The sequence below is a fragment of the Panicum hallii genome, chromosome 2 (assembly GCF_002211085.1).
Source record: "Panicum hallii strain FIL2 chromosome 2, PHallii_v3.1, whole genome shotgun sequence".
Taxonomy (NCBI): Eukaryota; Viridiplantae; Streptophyta; class Magnoliopsida; order Poales; family Poaceae; genus Panicum; species Panicum hallii.
The window spans coordinates 3,368,568-3,390,400 of NC_038043.1; the positions used below are offsets into that span (position 1 = coordinate 3,368,568).

The 21,833-nt window shown below is 42.2% G+C and overlaps 1 pseudogene; it reads left to right on the top strand.

Annotated features, from left to right (window-relative positions):
* LOC112880144 lies at nucleotides 1-9,441 on the top strand (annotated as a pseudogene).
* The last annotated feature ends 12,392 nt before the right edge of the window (nucleotides 9,442-21,833 follow it).

Here is a 21,833-nt window from a genome sequence, read left to right on the forward strand (position 1 = left end):
ATGGAGTTGTTAAGCCCTGCAGTACTGTGGTCGTGATCCATCATTAGCTGTTTCTAAGTGCACGGACAAGAGGGGTGAAGGATTGTTACTGAGAGTAGACAAGCTGGAAGCAAGACATGGAAGAAGATCAAGCTTAGTCTTTGTTTTCTCGTTTCTTCTTTAGCTTTATTTGTTAGTCTCTTTCTTTCTTATTATTTTTGTGTTCCTCAGTTTGAGGCTTGGAGTCCAAGTACTCGTGTATCATCTGACTTTGTGGTCAGATTTTGCTTATGGTCGTAGACAGTCATTTGTGATTGTTCAAGACCGGATTTCTTCCTTAATCTAAAAACCTATTTACAGATTATACTGTTTAAATGGATTTAATGTGAATTTGGATTGTTTATTGTTCTTAAATTCCCATCGAAATTAGTTTGATAATTTTGCCCACCTATAATTATGAATTTTGCATATCCTATATCTTATTTGATGCGGAATCTTTTGTGTCTTTAAGATGAATTCTAATTTTTACTATGCATATTTATTTGTACTCTTTATTAGATATTTTGCTTTCCAATTGTATGCAAATCAAACTCTTCCTTTATTTTATCATTTCGAGTTTCAATTACGAATTAATCTTCCCGTTTACAAAAGATGGTGTTTTGAATAAGATTCCAATAAACCTATTGAAAATCAAACTATAACTAACTTTTGGAACATTTAGTTTGAAAATTGTATCGATCAGTTATAAAGATTTATCTTAAAAGCACTTTCAAATACAGTATGTTCTTTGTTTATATAGTATAATTTACTAAGATTAGTGGCTCTAGCTATGGTATCCGAAACACCTTTTTTTAAGACCGGGGGAGTAGTTGTATTTGACGTGAACTAACTGGTTTAATTTACACTGTTGCGGGATCATAATAGTCAACTTATGTATTTTTAGAGTAAATGCAGGGACTTCTTTCCTTTAACGTCTTTTTTCTACTAAACATAATCAAAATCTAATAATAGAAGATTTCTGAACTATTGTTGCGGTCAAGTATTTACTTCCATGCGAATTTATATATGGCTCCGGTTCACTAGTCTTCCTCTCGAGTCAGCAGACAGCGATAGGAATGCATGGTTCAGAACAACTAGAAAATAGAAATATCTACACTACCCAAATTTATCCTATATAATATAATCGGTCACACTATTGTTGCGGTCAAGTATTTACTTCCATGCAAATTTATATATGGCTCCAGTTCATTGGTGGTCTTCCTCTCGAGTCAGCAGTCAGCGATCGGAAAGAATGATTCAGAACAACCAGAGAACAGAAGAATATCTACACTGTCCAGATTGTAACTGCAAACCTTCTGCTCCTGTTCAAAACTTGCCTCCTCAAGCTTAGCACCACAGCACCTTGCCTCCCGGATCAGGCTTCTTCCCTCCTCCAGCTAAAAACTTCCATCGTCGATGACAGCCTACCATCATGGCAAGCTGGAACAGATTGCTGCCAGCACTGGGAGGGCGTCACCTGTGACGTGGCCTTCGGAAGAGTCATTTCTCTTGACCTCAGTGAGTTTGACCTGACGAGCAGTCATCTTGATCCTGCGTTGTTCAACCTCACCTCTCTCAAGAACCTCAGCCTTGCATTCAATGACTTTAGTGGAGCCTTGCTCCCAGCTTCTGGTTTTGAGCGGCTCACGGATATCATCCACCTCAACCTCTCGTGCACCTATTTTTTAGGTCAGATCCCAATTGGAATTGCCTGCCTCAAGAACCTTGTCACCATTGACTTGTCTGGTAATTATGATTTGTATTTTGAGCGGCCAAGTTTCAAAACCTTCATGAAAAATATGAGCAACCTGAGGGAGCTTTATCTTAATTTCGTGGATTTATCTAGCAGTGGATCGACTTGGTCCACTGTTTTAGCAGACTCCGTTCCCCAGCTACAGGTTCTTAGCTTGTTTGGGTGTTATATATCAGGTCCTATCCACCCTTCATTCTCAAGGCTTCGCTCACTTACGACGATCAACTTGGGATACAATAAGTTTGAAGGGCATTTTCCAACAAAAATCTTCCAGCTAAAAAGTTTGTGGACGCTTGATTTGTCCGGTAACCACATGCTTTCTGTGAGATTAACACACTTCCCAGCTGGAAATAATTTGGAAACACTAAATCTAGCTATGACCACCGCAGTACAAAATAGCACTAGTGGCGCTAATAGCGTTTCGAGCACCCTGCGGCTAAATCCTATAGCCCGCTAAGACTTGTTGTAAATAATAAATTTCCTGACCAAACTGTAACAGGCCAAGTTTGTTCTGGCCCATTGTGTTAACCGGTTTCAACTGGCACGTCCTTTCGAATTGTGAGTGTGCGAAATGGGTTCAATTGGTGGGCCTGTTTCCTGAGACAATCAATTGGTGCAAACTGCGGGCTCACCAATATAAAAATAAAATATTCGTGTCTAAAGAAACTTGTCAATCAAAGCTTTAAAAAAAGTTGTCAACAAAATATTATAGTCAACAAAAACTACCCTAATTGTGTTTCTACAAAGTAAAAACTACCCGCCAATTGCATTGTATTACCCAATATCTTGTTCCAACATGATACTGGGTATTTCTTTGTTTATTCTGAATTTAGCTGACGACGAGATCCCCCAATTGAATGTACGCCGCACGGGCTAATCTGGAAAGAGAACTTGCCGAAACCAAGTGTTGCATTGAAGCCGAGGTCGCAGCAGTTGGCTCGTCCAAGAAGGGTGTTTCAGTAATTCGTGGTAACTAATTAGAAGTATTGTTATTCTCCCTAGAACCAACCAGCTATACGAATACTTCTCTGTCACCAACTCACCATGAGGCATACTGACACTATGCTTGTGCAGGAGTCTGAAGATCTGAGCAAATTAACCTTTTAGAAATTCTTCCCTAGACACCAAATATACTGGTTTGGGTGAGATCCTAATCTCGAAGTTTTTCATGTGCAATCGAATAATTTTCGGTAGTCTTTTATTCCGAACAACACAGTCAGTAGTCACTTCTCACTGACAGCTAGCGTTGACCGACCCGATTGAGTGGTTGACTGATACTGTTGCGTACGCACCTGGGAACGCTCTCGATTGGCCAACTTAACTGCATGATAACGACGGAAGTAGGGTCGCCCGGTCGCACACGGCGGAGGTCCCGAGTCTTGACTCGTGCGAGTCCACGCACCACACATCTTTCGCAATCAATCACCAAACCTTCGTGACCTTCCGCTCGAGTGCAACGCTGCAGCCCAACCGGAGATGGTAACGCAATCCAACTTGATCTTTATATATATTTAGCATATAATTAAATAAAATTAGAGTCTCATTCCCTTAGATTATCTAAACTAAAATTTAGAATCTTTTACCACCCTCTGCCCAACTCTGGAGATGACGCCTACCTGTATCACGTACGGTGCAGTGAGGTCGACTACTGAGTACCCTTTTCATCCTGTAATCCATCTGTTCCTTTATTTTTTTACCATTTCAAGTTTCAGTTAAGTATTACTCTCCCAGCCTACAAAAGATGGTGTTTTGAACAAGATTCCAATAAACCCATTGAAAAATCTAACTATTAATAACTTTTGGAATATTTAGTTTGATAATTTAATCAATCATATATAAAGATTTATCTTAAAATTACTTTAAAATATATTATTTTCTTTGTTATACAATATAATTCATTAGATATTGCTAATTTACGGCGGCCGTATTATAACCGTTGATACGGCCGTCTTTTTTCATATAGATCAAACCAGCATGGGGCAAACACACTAGATATCTACATGCATGAGAGGGATGGAGAGAGAAAAGAAAAAGGACGGATGATATCAATACGTGCATGCGTATGTGAGAAGAAGAAAGAGAACGGATATGCATGTGCATGCACACAATTTCAAACACAGAAAAGATCATACTTTCAAAATCGAGCATCCAAATCAAAATCTGATGACACAGTTGCGCTCGTTTCAATTAGAGCATTAAAACAGGATCCCACACCACTATGTTTCAATAATACCTCTATATTATTTTTCATGTGAGAAAATATCTTTTAGTGTATTATAATTTGCTTATGACTTTTGTAAAAATTGCTTATGGCTTTACGAAATGTTGCTTGACTCACCTAAGTTCAATTAAGTGAATATTGATATTGATTTTGAGAAGATAGATTGGATGGTGTTATTAGAGAATGATGCCCAACAATTTTGTTGGGTTAGGTTGATGTTTATTGCATTATAAGTGATAGGCAACTTTAGCAAATTAATTGATCATTTTTACTAGTTTATGTTGGTAATTTTCTATTCTATATAAGCAATTTTTGTGTCTTTCAAAAATATTATCGAAACATATGCGAGTGACGTCTTATTTTGAAGATCTTTTTGAAAGAAATATAGTTGTGCAATCAGAATTTGAATTTGATGGCCGGTTCACGAACTATAATTTTTTTAAGTTTTAAAATTACTTGCGCGTGCGTGTGCTGTCGTAGGAGACAAGAATCTCCCACTCCGGTGTGAGCCAATCGATGTAAAGCGTGCGTACCAACAAATAAAATTACGGCCGGATGTAGTAAAGTCATTACCTTAAAATAATGATAAAGATTCCTAACTATAGTTGTGGTCAATACTACTTCCACGCGAATTTCTATGGCTCCGGTTCACTAGTCTTCCTCTCGAGTCAGCAGACAGCGATCGGAATGCATGGTTCAGAATAACCAGAGAATAGAAATATCTACACTACCCAGATTTATCCTATATAATATAATCGGTCACATAAATTGTAACTTGCTGGAAACTGCAAACCAGTAGCGAAATGGCTCCCACAAAGTAACGTCTCCACAGCCTTATGCACTTGTTCATAGCATGCCTCCTCAAGCTTAGCACCGCAGCGCCTTGCCTGCCGGATCAGGCTTCTTCCCTCCTCCAGCTAAAAGCTTCCTTCATGGGTGACAGCCTACCATCATGGCAAGCTAGAACAGATTGCTGCCACCACTGGGAGGGCGTCACCTGTGACGTGGCCTTCGGAAGAGTCATTTCTCTTGACCTCAGTGAGTTCGACCTGACAAGCAGTCGGCTTGATCCTGCGCTCTTCAACCTCACCTCTCTCAAGAACCTCAGCCTTGCATTCAATGACTTTAGGGGAGCCTCGCTCCCGGCTTCTGGGTTCGAGCTGCTCACGGATATCATCCACCTCAACCTCTCGTGCACCTATTTTTTAGGTCAGATCCCAATTGGAATTGCCTGCCTCAAGAACCTTGTCACCATTGACTTGTCTGGTAATGATAATTTGCATTTTGAGTGGCCAAGTTTCCGAACCTTCATGGCAAATATGAGCAATTTGAGGGAGCTTTATCTTGATTTCGTGGATTTATCTAGCAGTGGATCGACTTGGTCCACTGTTTTAGCAAACTCCGTTCCCCAGCTACACAGGTTCTTAGCTTGTTTGGGTGTTATATATCACGTCCTATTCACCCTTCATTCTCAAGGCTTCGCTCACTTACGACGATCAACTTGGGATACAATAAGTTTGAAGGGCATTTTCCAACAAAAATCTTCTAACTAAAAAGTTTGAGGACGCTTGATTTGTCTGATAACCCCATGCTTTCTGTGAGGTTAACACACTTCCCAGCTGGAAATAATTTGGAAACACTAAATCTAGCCGGGACCAATTTCTCTTGTGACATGCCATCCTCGTTTGGCAATCTTGAGTATGTAAAGACATTGGGGCTTAATATGATGGGCATTGATGACGAACTCCCCTCTTGATATCTAAGCTTCCATTATTGGATGACCTGCAACTCATGGGACCAGATACGAAGAATCCGATATTATCTTGGATCAGCAATATTACCCAATTGACACACCTAATGTTTGATGGTTATGACTTCTCTAAATCGATTCCCACTTGGATCGGCAAACTGACAACGCTGGAAAGTTTGATAATAGTGAATTGCAGTTTCTCCATGCCAATACCGTACCAGATTGGAAATCTTACAAAATTGGTCAAACTGAAGTTCTGGAACTGTGACTTCTCGGAGCAGAGAATGCCATCGTCGATAGGCAATCTTACAAAGTTGGTCTTTTTAAGCATCTGTGATTGCAATTTCTGTGGACCAATACCCTCAACAATTGGGAACTTGATCCAACTTGAGAAGCTGGTGGTCTGGTCTTCTCACATAGGAGGTTAGACCATATCCCGACTGCTTTCTTCTTAGATATCCTTTTTTTTTCTTTTTTTTCAACTGTAGATAGATCTTACACCTACTTTATGACATGCCATGCAGATACCTTTAACAAAATAATAACAGACTTCAAGTGAATAGGAAATCCCGTATTTTAGTAACTTATGAAATCAACGGAGCAACCTTCAGGAAACAAGAAAAAGGCTTTAAATTTTGGCAATGTTGAGAAAGAAAAAACAATGTTCTGTTCATTTTGAGTCTTTGACCAATTTCCATAGTTTAGCAGTTTCAATGGTGCGAGGCCTTTAACCTGAGCACACGACTTGGGTCTTCCATAACTAATATCAATTATTTTTTTAGTTTTTTTAGCCATCTTGCCTCTCTCTCTCTCTCTCATCCTAGATATATTTCAGATACATTTATACAATAATGGGTAGATTGCATAATATAACAAGGAATATGTTAATTATTTTGGACAGACCTTTTCATATTTTGAACTGCTTTACATGGCAATTAAAGGTTCTCTCAACGAGAAATCAACTTTAGCATATATAATCACTTGTAGCACCAAAACTTTTATTGTAAAATGTATACAAAATAGATTGAGTTAATGTTGTTTGCACTTTCTGTGGCCCAAGGCTTGTTTGAAACAATGGGTCAATGGGGTAACAAATAATGGGATTAGAAAAACATATGAATAAGGTAGGAGTACGGACGTTTCTACCCTAAACTACAAAACCCAACACTAAAGACCATGCGATTGTTGACCTATACAACTAAGTTTTTTGTGGTTTGAAAGGTGGTTTTTCATTTTCTAAAAATAAAAAATTATAGTTCTATTTAAAAATTCAAAACTAATTTATTTTAAATCAGAAAAATATGAAGCTGCCATCCATTTTTTTTTAAAAATGTGACCTATCTGTCATGCTAGGTTTTGAGTTATTTGGATCTTATTTATTGTGATTCAATTAAGAAGCGAGATTTTTAGTGCCAAGTTTTTTTTGGAACACCAATTATATAGAAACAGCAAATAAACTATACGGTATAAACATGTCCAAATTTAAATTTGGGCAGTTTTTCTTTTGAAGAAATATGGATGGGTTATATATTAATTTAAGCATTATCAATTTGTCTGTTCCGAAAAGGTGATGAACGCTGATATATTTAGCTCCAATGGACAGAGTCACAGAGATACTAATTTGTTTCAAGTTCGCACAAGCGCTTCTGTGGAAAAAGGCATTAATAAAGTATGCAGCATTCTGACTGGTTTTCTACCGTTACATGCAGGAAAAATTCCAAAGTCCTTGTTCGCTCTTCCAGCCCTGCAACGGCTTTTTTTAGTACATAATCAGCTTATTGGCTCCCTGGAAGACATTCCTGCTCCTTTATCCTCACCATTGAGGGATATTCTTTTAAGATATAATCAATTGACAGGCCCAATACCCAAATCATTTTTTCAGCTTACGAATCTTCGAAGTCTCGATCTTGGCTCAAATAAATTGACAGGCACCGTAGAACTTGGCTCTATCTGGAGGTTGAGAAATCTCACCCATCTTAACCTGGGTAACAATATGATATCAGTCATAGAAAAAGAAGGTGATACGATATTCTCCCATTCCCTTAAAATCCAGCACATATACCTTACATCTTGCAACCTTACAAGAATTCCGGCATCATTAAAATTTCTTGACACTATTCGAGCTCTCGATCTTTCGAATAACCAAATCGAAGGGGCCATACCAAGTTGGGTATGGGAGAACTGCCTTGTTAGTTTGAACCTCTCACACAACATGTTTACTACTTTAGAGAAGTCTCCTATTGTACAGATGACACATTTAAGTGCTCTTGATCTTAGTTTTAATGGACTTCAAGGAAGCATACTGATACCATCAACTCCATCCCAACTAATTTTTTTGGATTACTCAAATAATGAATTCTCTTCGATTGAACCTAACTTTGTTGGCAGGTATCTTAGAAATGCCATCAGTATCAATTTGTCAAAAAATAAATTGAGTGGCCATATACCACTTTCAGTTTGTAGTTTAAACAACCTTGAGTTCTTGGACCTATCTTACAATAACTTTTGTGGACCAATTCCATCCTGTCTTATGGAAAAAGCTGACCTGACGAGCATATTGAAGTTAAGAGAAAACAAATTACATGGCATGCTTCCTGAAAATATTAGAGAAGGATGTAAGCTTCAGACAATTGATTTGAATGGAAATCGAATTGAAGGTGTGGTACCTAGATCTCTAGCAAATTGCCAAGATTTAGAGGTTCTTGATGTTGGTAATAATCAGATCGTCGATTCATTTCCATCATGGATGGGCACTCTCCCAAATCTTCGGATTCTTGTCTTTAGATCTAACCAACTCTATGGCACTATAAGGGATCTCCACAGTGTCTACCAACACTTCAGAAGTTTGCAAATATTGGATTTGGCCTCCAATCATTTCTCTGGTGACTTGCATTCAAAATGGTTTGATAATTTTATATCAATGATGAATATCAGCAGTGATGTGGGGCAGATATTAGAGCACTCTTCAAATGCAACAGGGACATATCAAGATAGCATCACTATCACATTCAAAGATGCCACTTTAAGTGTCACCAAAATCCAAACCTCTTTCAAACTAATTGATTTGTCAAATAACTCATTTGAGAGTTCCATTCCGGGTTCAATTGGAAGGCTTGTTTCACTTCATGGGCTTAACATGTCGCACAATAACTTCACAGGACAAATTCCATCACAACTTCACAACTTAACGAGGCTAGAATCAATGGATCTCTCTTTCAACACTCTCTCCGGAGAAATTCCACAGGAGTTTACCTCTCTAACTTCTCTTTCCTGGTTGAACCTTTCATACAACAACTTGACAGGAAGATTACCACAGGGAAACCAATTCTTGATATTTCCCAGCAGCTCGTTTGAAGGCAATGCTGGCCTATGTGGAATTCAGCTTTACAAGCAATGTGACAATCTTGGTCCAGATTCAATCACCCAAAGCACATCGGTTCCAGAACCTAATACTTTGTGGCAGGACAGACTTGATGCCATCACTTTCTTCCTCTTTGCTGGCTTGGGCTTTGGCGTGGGTTTTGCATTGGCAATCATATTCAGATCCTTCTACCACATAGAAGTATGGCTTTGCAATCATATGTATTAGTAATGTATAAGTATTTAACAAGCGTAGTCATGTATGTTTGTGTTGTACTTTTTGATGAGACAGCTTAAATCCACTCAGCTGTAATAAGGTTGGTTCCCTAGTTCACTCAACTTCATATATGATCCTCAAAGAGAGTTGTTATAAGTGAAAAATTATTTTGCCAACTCCACAACCCCAATGCTCAATTTCCAAGGCATTAGCTGAGGATTTCAAAGAAGTTCATGTTGCTGGAGGATTTCAAGGATGTGTCTAAGGGCTATATCATCAAAACCTAGTGTTGCATTTGAAACTGACGGAGTATTCAGTTCAAGTAATAATCAAGTTATTTCAATATGGCAGGCTGAAGACAATTTTCACTCCAGCTTTATGCGGCTGCCAGTTTGGAACACAAGAACTCGCATAGATTTTCTAGTAAAAACTGAATCTTTTTCTGTTTGGATTTCCGAAAACAGGGACAAAATGAAGCTTGTAGGATCGGAGGCCTGCAATATGTTTGGAATAATATGTTGAATTTTCCTAGCTAGTTGATGCATAAGGACAGTACATGAGAACCTCACTGGGTTTCATGTACAAATTCAATTCACATCACACGTGGTCCAACTCTACGCGTGACCGTGGCGGGAATCTATGTGTTGATGAACGGCGCGCCGGTGAGGTATCCAGTGAAGGCGAACGCGACGAGGCCCACATGGTGAAGCGGTCGTTCCAGAATGGTCTATATTCAGTGCGCATCGCTTATCGACCTGCTCTACATCTGTCATTGGAAGATAGCGGCATTTGTTCAACAAGCTCGTGGGCTAATGGCAGCTGTAAGCTGTGGGGAACATATGGACAAGCCCCATACCGGGAAAAGTTCAGATTTTTGCATGGAGATTAGCATGTTATGGACTTGCTACATTGGAGAACTACAATGAGGCTTTTCAGAAAGCAACTGGAGCTTCATGTATTGGAGGAATTGTCAGGGGCCATGGAGGATGTGTCATTTTATTCTTCTGGAGTATCTTACCAAGCTGGCAATCTGCATAACAGGTTGAAGCATTAGCCTGTTTGGAAGGTCTGAAGTGCGCTGTGGAATGGGTAAGAAAACTTATGATCCATTGATCCTTGAATTAGATTGTGCTTCAATCGTAGCTTCCTTAGCAGTGCAGCAAGAGGAAAGATACCTGAACACGTACATTTTAAAAGAGATTCAGGCCTGCAGTTTTTACTCCCAGAGCTGTTGCTCAAGAGAATACAATAGAGTTGCTTATGAGTTAGCTGAATTAGCAAAGAGAACGGTGCATTGTGCTGTGTGGAGAGAAAATGCTCCATCTTGTGTAACCGAGCTACTCAAATCTGATTGTAGTTCCTTGTGTGATTAATATAATCACTCTTTTCTCGCAAAAAAAAAGTTGCATCACACGCGTGGCAGGACAGTTGGCCGAGCTGGACCGCGGGCGTCGCGCGGACGTGCAGGGCCGGGCCGGAGCAGGAGGTGCGTGTGGTGGATCTGCTTCCATCTTGTTCTTGCGTTGCAGTTGCTGGTGGAGAGGTTATGATGGATTGGTATAAGCTTATCTACTTCAAAGTATAAGTTCTCAGTGACCAAGACTTAACGTGCTCTAATCTCCAGGTACGGCGCCTTGCCTTGAAACTGAGAGAGTAATCGGTTCGATGTGGAACGCAAGCTTTACATGTCTGCCAGTTTGGAACTCTAAGAGCTCGCATAGACTTTCCACTGGGGGATCAAACCTTTTTTTTTCCCTTTTTGTTGCGAAAACGAGGAAAATGGAATGAAACTTGCACGAAAGGAGGCCTGCACTGTTTTTCAGATTATGGAATTTACAGAGTGCGTCCAACACTTTTGTTTGATTATCTGCAAACTGAATCCTTCAAGTAACAAAACCAATGAAACATTCTCGTCACGCACATCGCTGTAATTACAAGGGAAGAAAGGCATAAGAGAGACAACGTACGCGAAGCGACTCCGATCCCCATAAACAAGGATCGTCTTTTGTAAAGTGGTTCTGAACGAAACTGAACAGATCATCGATGGCGACGAGGGGTTGGAGCTGGCCATCGATCGTCCATGACAAACAGCCAGACACTTGGGACAGCGATGCTTGAATAAATCTACTTTAAGTTACAGGTTTTAGGGTGGTTAGTGTGTTTTCCACAAATACAAAACAATGTACTATTTGGGACTATGACGGGCCAGGTAGGGAACAATTAGCAAAGAGTTGCAAATGCAAGTTGAATGCAACCATTTGCTAAATAACAAAGGTAACAATGAAACAAAAGGCATTACATGACACAAAGCTTATAGTTACATTGCAATTGAAACTGTAATAACTACTTAAATTACTCTCAAACTCAATTTGATCACTTCTTTTACCTATCTGCATTTAAGTATATTTCATTTATAAGATAATAAATATTTTTCTTCGTTCCAGCTCAATCCAAGTTATGTATATGCTATATGTTAATGGTTTAGCTTGATTTCTAATTGTGCATGGTTCTGCTCTCCCTCCCTCCCTCACTCATTGCTAGATTGAACTGTTTTGTGCTTCATATGAAATCTGTTAAACACACTTCGTTTTAAGTAGCACAAGCTTTTTTATGTACAACACCTGTTATTGTCTTGAGATTTTTTGAGATACAACTGTCTGGTTGACAAAAATGTTGTTTGCATTGGCTGATTCACTACACGGTCTGCAGGAGCCAAACACAAACTGGGGACACTACTTGTCAGTGCTTCTCTCGATGCTGCTTAGCACCTTCCTTGCAGATCGTGTTAGGGGTTACAACAACATCTTCAAATGATTTTGTTATGTGAAATAGTACTTCTCTTGAGATGGAGAAGGTTATGTGGAGTATTACCGCCAGTAACAAGCCATATGTTTACGCGTGGCCGTATTATTATCGCTGTCCCAAGTGTCTGGCTGTTTGTCATGGACGATCGATGGCTAGCTCCAACCTCTCGTCGCCATCGATGATCTGTTCAGTTTCGTTCAGAACCACTTCATAAAAGATGATCCTTGTTTATGGGGATCAATCGGAGTCGCATGGCGTACATTGCTTCTCTTATGCCTTTTTTCCCTTGTAATAATTTGATAGCAGCTAGCATACGGATACGGCGGGAAACTCGATCGTACAGTGAGGCTTGACCTTGGGACAGTCACTCATCTCCTCCTTCCTTATCCTGTTGTTCTGCTAATCAGTGCCAATCAGTGCGTGCTACCCCTCCCATTGCACTTCCATCTAATGTCACACAGCAGGCAGGCACCGTCCGAAGCATGAGCCCTTTGCTCCGACCGTCCAACTCGTCCCACTGCCCATGCTGATGACACCATCTAGATCTAGTCATCGTACTCGGTACGATTTTTAGATGCAGTTAAAATGGATTTCAATTATTTCCACTTGCTGATGCCCGAGCTCGCTCCCTCGCTGCAAACATGGCTGCTAATGGATGTGATGATGACCTGCAAACACTTCATATCTTTGTATGATTATCGATCTGCAAATTAAACTGAATTCTTCAAGTAACAAGCAGGCCAATAAAACATTCCCCACATTATTGCTTGCCCTAAATAAAGCACCAGGGTTCACTCTTCTGCGAAACGATTGTTGCTGTGTAGATACATCTTCGGGTTCATTCACTGTCGTGTACGCACCTGCAGGGAATTGAACCCTCTCGATTGGCCAACTTAACCGCATGATAACGGCCAGCAAGCCTGCATATGGATGTCTAGAACTCTAGATGGGGTATATAGTGTGACAGTTCAAGTACCTGTAAGCTAGACACATAATTTGTTAGTGTGAAGTATGTGCTTGTTAGTGTAAGGTTTGTGTGTGTTTATGTGAAGTTCTTAAAAATTTAAATGCACATAAAAAGGGTATTTTTATAATTATAGAAAAACCTAGGGTTGTTTTTGCAAAATGTATTAGATGAAAAGTAATTTCAGAATAAGTGAAGGATGGTTTTGCAAACATATTTTTCACACTTTACCCCCTGTAAAAAAAGAAATTGTATTTATGCTGAGTTGTGTAAAAATTTGAGTAAAGTTGTGAAAATAAGGATGTTTATATAATTTTACAAAAGTACAAGTCCTTTTATGCAAATAGTCGAATTACAAAAGTAAGTTTCAAAAGTTACTCAGGGCTAAAGTGTAAAAAGGTGCAAGTCATTATGACATGTCTATCCAGTCCTTATGACGTGTCTATCCCGTCATCATGATATGTCATAAATGCTTGCATCTAAGTCCTAAATATTATATATTATGAAGTTACACTCTTTAGGATAAAAGTAATTCAAATCCAACCTTTGTTCAAAATTTAACGTGTAAAGATATAAGCTTTGGGTTTTTGAACTTGGACCCTAAAGAAATGTTGTAGAGTTTGAAAAACTCTCCATCTTTCATTTTGGGCATTTCCTCATTAGAATTTTAGATTAATGTGAAATTTTACTTTACCAAGAGGTCCCTGCAATTTTCTAGATTTTTGCATAAGTCCTTGGGAAGTCCTATTTCTACTTCACCTCTCCGTTTTTCTTCTCTCTGGCATCTCATCCGTTCCACCGGCGGCGCTTCTTCTGGGGGTTTCCCCGGCCTCCCTCCCTCTGCTCGCTTCGGGTCGGCGTGGATCCGAGCGGGGCGCGCGGCGCGGGCGGCGCCGGAGCGGCGGCGCGCAGGCGCGCTGGCGTGGGCGGCCCCGAGCGAGTGGCGGCGGAGTGGCGGCGCGCGGGCGCGGCGCAGGCGCGCGCGAGCGGACGTCGGCGGGCGGTAGGCCGGTGGGCCCCGTGGGTGAAGTCCTCCAGGCGGCGGCGCAGATGTGGGCGGGTGAGCCTGGGGCGCTCCTTCCCAGGGCGCGCGGACGGCGCAGGAGTGGGCGTGGCGCTGGCGGCGTGCGGGCGTAGCGCTGGCGGCGCCTGGGGCGCTCCTGCCCCGGCAAGCGGCGGCGCGCAGGCGCGCGCGCGGGTGGAGCTGCGGCGCCGGCGGGCCTCGCGCTGCGGAAGGGCCGGCTTGGGGTAGTCAGCTAGCGGCTGCGACACACGGGCGTGCAGGGCGACGGCGTGCAGGACGACGGCGTGCAGGCGTGCGTGTGCGGGTGCGGGACTGGCGGCGCTGGAGCGGAGCTCAGGGCGGCGGCGTGCAGCGCAGGGCGGTGTCCCCGCTGGGCGAGCTCAGGCCGCGACCGGGTCGGTGTGCAGGGAGGTCACGGGCGGTGCGGGAGGAGCTGCAGCGCGGCGGCTGCGGGTGGATCCGCACGGGGGCAGTGGGGCCGCATGTGGAGGGCGTCGGAGGCCGTTGAGGAGAAGGCAGCGGACGACGTCAGGCGGCACTGTGAGCTGCTCGTGGAGAACGGATGAGGCCTGGCGTGGGCGGTAGCGGAAGGCGCGGCCCTGATGCAGGCAGACCACGGCCCTCGCGGAGGCAGAGGGGGCGGTTATAGCGCGGCGAGCTCGTAAGGAGAAGCTGCGCAGTGGCACGAGGCGGTCGGGCGCGCAGAGCCTAGAGTAGGGGTGGCTGAGTGCCGCGGTGCAGCCAGGCACGACGAGCTCCCTCCACCCATGCGGAGGTCGAGGCAGGAGCAATGCGGCGCGGGTTCGACGCGCAGCGCAAGACCGGCGGCGGTGGTAGGCCGGCCCTGATGGCGTCACAGCAGGTGGAGAGGACGGCGGAGTTGCAGGACCCGGAGGTCCGGGCGGAATTGGACTGGCGTGTCTGCAAGTGCGTGCGGGAGTGTTCTGCCGGTGCCGGCTCGGCTCGATTCCGCAGGCGAGTGCGCGTGCAAGGCAACAGGCCACGCGCGAGCAGGTTAAGGGCCAATGGTGTGAGAGCAGAATGGGAACAGCGCGTAGGAGGTGCGACCAGGCGTGGCGGTCCTGCAGGAGGCTACGCGGGTGTGCCGGCCGTGTTTCTGCAGCACACGCGCGCGAGCAGAGAAGGCTCAGCCCGTGAGCAGGATGACCTTGAGGTTCACGGAGGAGTTAGCATAGCGAACCAATCCGGCTCTATCGTCTCGTCAGGGGTCCACGACGTCCAGCAGTTCCTACCCCTCGTTGATCGCTCAACCGACCACCGTCACCACGGGTCACCGTGGGGAGTATTCCTCCAGTCATCCTCCACCCACTGCAATCCCCTGGCAAGCTTCTTCGTCACCCACAGAACCTCGTCACCGTCGAGCACTTCTCACCGCCGATCCTATTCGCCATGGGAATTCACTTTCCACCCATTCTCCTCCACAATCAAAGCTACCCCAAGGTTTGCAATGACCCACTGAATCTTCCTAGTGCCGGCGATTCCTTTATCGGAACGTCGTCATCTTCTTCCTATTCTCTGTTTTCCCCGACCAGGGACTTAATTGCTTCGATTTAGAAAGTTCTAGAGTGTTCTCTGTAAAATTTCCAGAGCTTTCTTTACTTAATCAGTGAACTTCTGCATTCCATAGAAATTCGTAAGAAGTTCATAAAAATACAAAATCAGTTTTGTTTGAGTCCTTAGGTCAAAATCTGCATGTTTTATGTCGTGATCTTGAGCTGAAGGTCTTTGATTTGTGGTCTAGGTTAAATATTAAGCAATGAGTGCTTTATTTGTACCTTAGGTTATATGCATGTGTTGTAGCTGAAAGGTAAATCATAGGATGTATGTCTCAAGTGGAAATGTGTGATATCTAGTTAATAATTTCACACGAGTGCTCATATCCCTGCCATCAAGACTTTGTCCTTGTTTTGATTGCCGTTTCCTTAAGGTCCTTTTTGTATAAGGATCCTTGTTAGTTCATGTGTATCTGCTGCTTGGCTAATACATCTCTGCAGCTATGCTTCAGCGTCGGCTATCAGCTCAGCCGCTAAGCATCCGTTTCAATTGAGTCTATGATGTTTCTGTGTAACAGCTGTCAGCCGATGCATTTCTTTTGATATGCTTCTACCATCGGCTAGTTAGCTGCTACGGTTGTTATGTTTCTAATATCGGCTACTGCCGATACAATTCTTTTCTAATATCGGCTGCACATAGTCGATGTATCGGAGATGCACACACGATCTTAGGGTTCTTGCTATCGGCTGATCTAAGCTGATTCTAGTTGTTTTTCATATCGGTCAAATATGGCTGATCAATCCTTAGTTTTCCCATCCTTATCCGCACATTTCTATCAACCGATTTATCGGCTAAGAAATCAGCTATATACCGGTCGATCACATACCTCAACCACACTCCAATCGGCTGCACATCTGTAAAACATATCCTCATCGACACAAGCCCATCAGCCACATACTCTTCAGTCTAACTCCACACTTGTGATCTCATCAGCCTAGTCCGATATTAGTACTTTGCTCCACCTAGTTCTTATAGCGAGTCCGGTTTAGATGACCCCATCGGCTGTACGTCAATTGATTATTGTGATGACGTAATCGAGCTGTTACAACCACACCTAGTTACTTAGGATAACACTTAAGCACATCTCAGTTAAGACACAGCTGCTTTAGGAATCACCCCTCTGCTAAAGTAATCGATGCTTTCATCGATCAATTAGGAACCCGATGCACCTATCGATCGGCTACACAGGCCAAAGTACACAACCCTAGAGCAGTAAGATAGCACAGTAGACATGCCTCGGTTAAGCACGACCAAAACACATCAATCGGCTAAACCATGCACCCTTGTCAACTAAGGCAAGCCGATACACCAACCATCGGTTAGGCAAAAACATGCTGATAATCCAATCGGCAAGATCCTTCCTTTTTCTGTCCTTAAAGTCCTGTACCTTCAACGTTCCTCTCCATATCAGCCGGTTTGACCTCAGGTGAACCCAAATCGGCTAATCCCCTCTGATCATACACAGAGACCGCTCCTGCCAATTTCTCTTTCAAACGGAAATCAGCCGATTTCCTAAGGCAAAGTAGACAGCTCCCTCCTTTGCCGATTCCATCGGCTGGACCCTGTTGTTCCCAATCGACTCTGCTGTAGTCTTCAACAAATAGCCGATCTTAATTAGGTATCCCCCTAAAGCTCTGTCTAAGTATAGCTTCAGATCCTTTGGTTGTTATGTGAGTAATATATCAAATGAGTATTGGATTACAACTTTATCGTGAATTAAGATAGTTTTATGTGCACACTTTGAATGTAATGTTGCATTGCATGTAGATACGACTACTTCCGCAAACAGTAACTACGAGATCTCCCAGAAGTCTGCGGAGGATATTTCTGAAGACCAAGGGAACATCACCAAGGGAGTATCTGAAGCCCCGAACCAAAGTTCGAAAGATAATAATACTAACATCCCCTGACTCCAGCCCCACCAGTAAAAGCAAGCCCCGGTGCATAACCCAGTATTTCAATTTACTACCATTTTTATACTTATATATCCTATCTTGCATTTAGACTAGGAGTTGACATGGAACCCTAGATGCATGAACCCTAGGAACCAATGTACTGTACCTGAGTCCTTATCGCATAGATGCTCTGCTAATAGGATCGATAGAAGTCGGGTGATTTCCTGTCACTCGCGCGATATAGGAGTTGAGTGTTTATTATTTTGCAATCACTATAAGGATCATGGACGGGGTCATATGCAATATCATGACCTGGAAGTTTGCCCCGTCTATGTTGATAAAAGTTGATAAGGTCGCAGTGTGTGGTAGTGGTGGCTAAGCATTTGAAAGTACTAGCCACATGCTGTGAAATATGGTAAGCGGTAAGCCTAGTAACCGATCGGCCCGGCAAGTGGACATACCTCCCACCACTCGTAATTTGGTTTTTCTCACGCACCGACGTGCGGGAGTACGTTCTGCAAGGCAGACAGGAATACGGGTTCATGTAGTCGCGCTACAGACGTATGTCCTGCACAATTGGTATGCGTACGGTCCTGCAGTCGCTTGTGGTGGCTCTGATCCATGAGTCGGAATGAAAGGCAAACGGTTGCTCGGAACAATCATTGGATGTTCCAAGCATGTGAGTTAGGTTTACCCTTGCAAGGTTGAAATTCGATTGAGGATTCGTCCGTTTCTCACGGAGATTGAGACTGCTTGATCCCTTTACCACATAGAGTAGCAAGAGTAACTTTATGATTATCAAAGATGATGTTTGATTAAAGATTCTACCATGCTTGATTAGTTATAGGTGCTCATCTAGAATGGATAATCATATAGAACTTGAAAGCTAAAAGTTGAAATTAAGGACCTACTCTTTGATGCTTTTCAGCTGAAAACCCTACCCAAAACCTGAAAAGCCTTCATAAGTCTAGTTACATGGCTAAGTATACCATGAAACGGGTAAGCCTTGCTGAGTATTAGTATACTCAGCCTTGCTAGTTATATGTTTTTCAGGTAATGTCTTTGAAGACCCTACTCTTCCTCTATCTTGGCGCTGTGCTCTTCCAGATGGTTGGTCCGTGGAGTGGGATCCATCCCCGACCAACACTGATGATACCGAGTGATGTCATGCCCGGGCTTAGCATGACATCCGTCTTGACGACGTGTTGTAAATCATCGCGTATGTTTTCCGCTGCCAAAAACCATAACTTTAACGGTTGTAAATACTTTAATAAATTTGGAACTTCGTACTACTTTTGAAAACTCTTGTAATGTAATTCCCTGTGATGTAAAATATGATGGTGGCTGTATCTCTGGACTCACATTCGTGTGAAGTAACCTTATTTGATCCTATATCGGTGGTTTATCGGGACGCTACCCGACAGGCCAAGGGATTATACCGTTTGAAGCACGTTGGAGCCCTCTAGAGTGGACTCGCGTACTTGAGCCGGTATAATTCAAGTTGGTTCTGCCACAGCTGGTATCAGAGCTATAAGGTTACTCTGGAGATACATTTTACCGTAAAAATGCTTTCAGTATAAAAGTTTGACCAACGAAATGTTTGGCAAAGCCGCGTTGGATTCGTTAAGGATTATGCTTAGTACGTAAAGCCCTAGGGTGATGTTTATTAAGGGTACAGGTGGCTATAGTATATATATATAACTCTAACTACCAGCATTACTTTTCTGTCAAAACTTAAATTCATGCACAACCCCAATTTTACATTCTGTAACGACACCTTCGACGATGAGGTAAGGAGGTAAGGATCCTTAGCTAACTGGGGAGTTAGCCTTCCCGTCGGTGATGCGAACCGAATGCTGTTTCTCAAGCAGTGGCCTACTTGAGATGCTGCCAATGTACCAACTTTGGTTGACTACATTGGGAGTATATGGTTAGGTGCAGGGTATGAACAACAATACCCCCGCATTTTGCGGTACCCCGTGAATACGTTGTTTCGATAATGTATGTTAACGTCGTCTGTACGGCGGTAATTGTACAGATGCTGTTTCTATAGTGAATAGTAATGATTAGGAACGCTTTCATGACATGCTGGCATGAAAGGTTCGGTATATATATATATATATATATATATATATATATATATATATATATATATATATATATATATATATATATATTGTGAATTTCTGCAGGTATGCTAACCACGATTCGATCGGTTCTGAACGGTTAGGATCATCGACTAGATATTAAAGGGAGAGACGTATTTATATTGTGGCACCGTAACTAACCACGTAAGACCAAAATTACTTGGCAGTTATTTTTGTTTGTGAGGACATATAGAACGTGCATGTATCATGTCATCTTGAATTAATTTGATTGCCTTGTTTGTTACGTGGTTGTACTAAAATATGTTGCTTGTATCTGAATGCCCGCCTAGACTTTGTGTTATAGGAGCCAACGTAATCTGCTAGGCTAACTTGGAGTTGGGAAGGTCTTTTGTGAATCAAGTGAGTTGGGTCATGTTTGAACCTTATCGCCGATCTTAGCTTGACAGCCAAATCCAACCCTTGATCTTGCTTTGAATTTGTTTCGGCAGAAGCATTGTGCTTTTCCTTTGATGGTTAAATCTTGATGATTATCAGCAAACCCTTCAATCCATCATTCAGTGATTCATCTATCCTCTCTTGATGTTGTACCTTATATTGTTGGCTATTCTGGTTACAACATCTGAAAGTTGCACCTTCGATTTTTGCTCAGATGATTTTGGATAAATTAAAAAGATTTATGACAATAATTACTTTTTGAATACAATTCTCCCGGCAAAAGTCATGCATCATAACACATACCATCCTTGGTCAATGCATGGTGTTACATCGTCATCGAAAATCCGTAGACTGACTAACGGGTGTGCCTCCCGTACAACTTTAGGTTGTCTTCGGTTTCCTAAATCTATCTTGTTGCTGTTGGCACTATGGGGTTGTTATTCCTCTTTTGTGGTGCTGTTTAATCACATGACCATGATGCCGTGTCGGAACCTAAGGCCTCATGTGCGCTGCAGCCACATGATTGAGCCATTAGGAGCGCACTGGTGTCTAGGTTTATGTGACGTAACTCACTGCAATCTCTTTTTATGCAACCTTACTAGTGTCCTAATTTTTTATCCTCGTTTAAGGATATAGAACTACCCAGGTGTTAGTCATGAGAGAACAGTTGTAGGGTGCGAATCATGTGCATCATCAACTCATGACGGTATGCATCATACTTTATGCATTTCTTACGTGCATACATCACAAGCATCGTCATCCTTGCATCATGGTGTATGCATCATTTGGTTTACATCAGGGTAATTGCATTGTGTCATATGCACCATTTCGATCATGCATGGAATCCTCCATCCTCGTATGCACCATCATAGTAATCATACATTACAACAGTGCATCACGTTCATGGTTATATATCGAGCATTGCACTATGAGTTAAAGCATTTTGTCATTATTCCTTGATTGCATCGGCATAAAAAGGCATGTTTTGCAATCAACATCATCCAAATCATTTAGGTAATAAACTCTAAGCAGGAATGTTTCAAACGTCACTCGTAACTCAATCTTTCTTACTATCCTCACTTGCTATCCATAAGTTTTGTGATGAATGTCGCTGACATTTATCGTCCTCAAGTTCTATGAGAACTTGATCACCTTTCTCTCTCTTCTCTCGTCATACTCATCCATGTACAATCTATCCATGCTCTCGTTATACTTATCTCATCATACTCCAACGGCTTTTACCATCAACGTCAATCTTCTCTGGTGTGATTGCTTCCTGCAAATTTTGATGGATAATTTGCTTTTCTTCCATTAAGAGTCTTTTGTCCTGAATCTCGGGATGAGATTCTTTTTAGGGGGGAAGTCTGTGACAGTTCAAGTACCTGTAAGCTAGGCACATAATTTGTTAGTGTGAAGTATGTGCTTGTTAGTGTAAGGCTTGTGTGTGTTTATGTGAAGTTCTTGAAAATTTAAATGCAGATAAAAAGGGTATTTTTATAATTACAGAAAAACCTAGGGTTGTTTTTGCAAAATGTATTAGATGAAAAGTAATTTCAGAATAAGTGAAGGATGGTTTTGCAAACACATTTTTCACACTTTACCCCCTGTAAAAAAAGAAATTGTATTTATGCTGAGTTGTGTAAAAATTTGAGTAAAGTTGTGAAAATAAGGATGTTTATATAATTTTACAAAAGTACAAGTCCTTTTA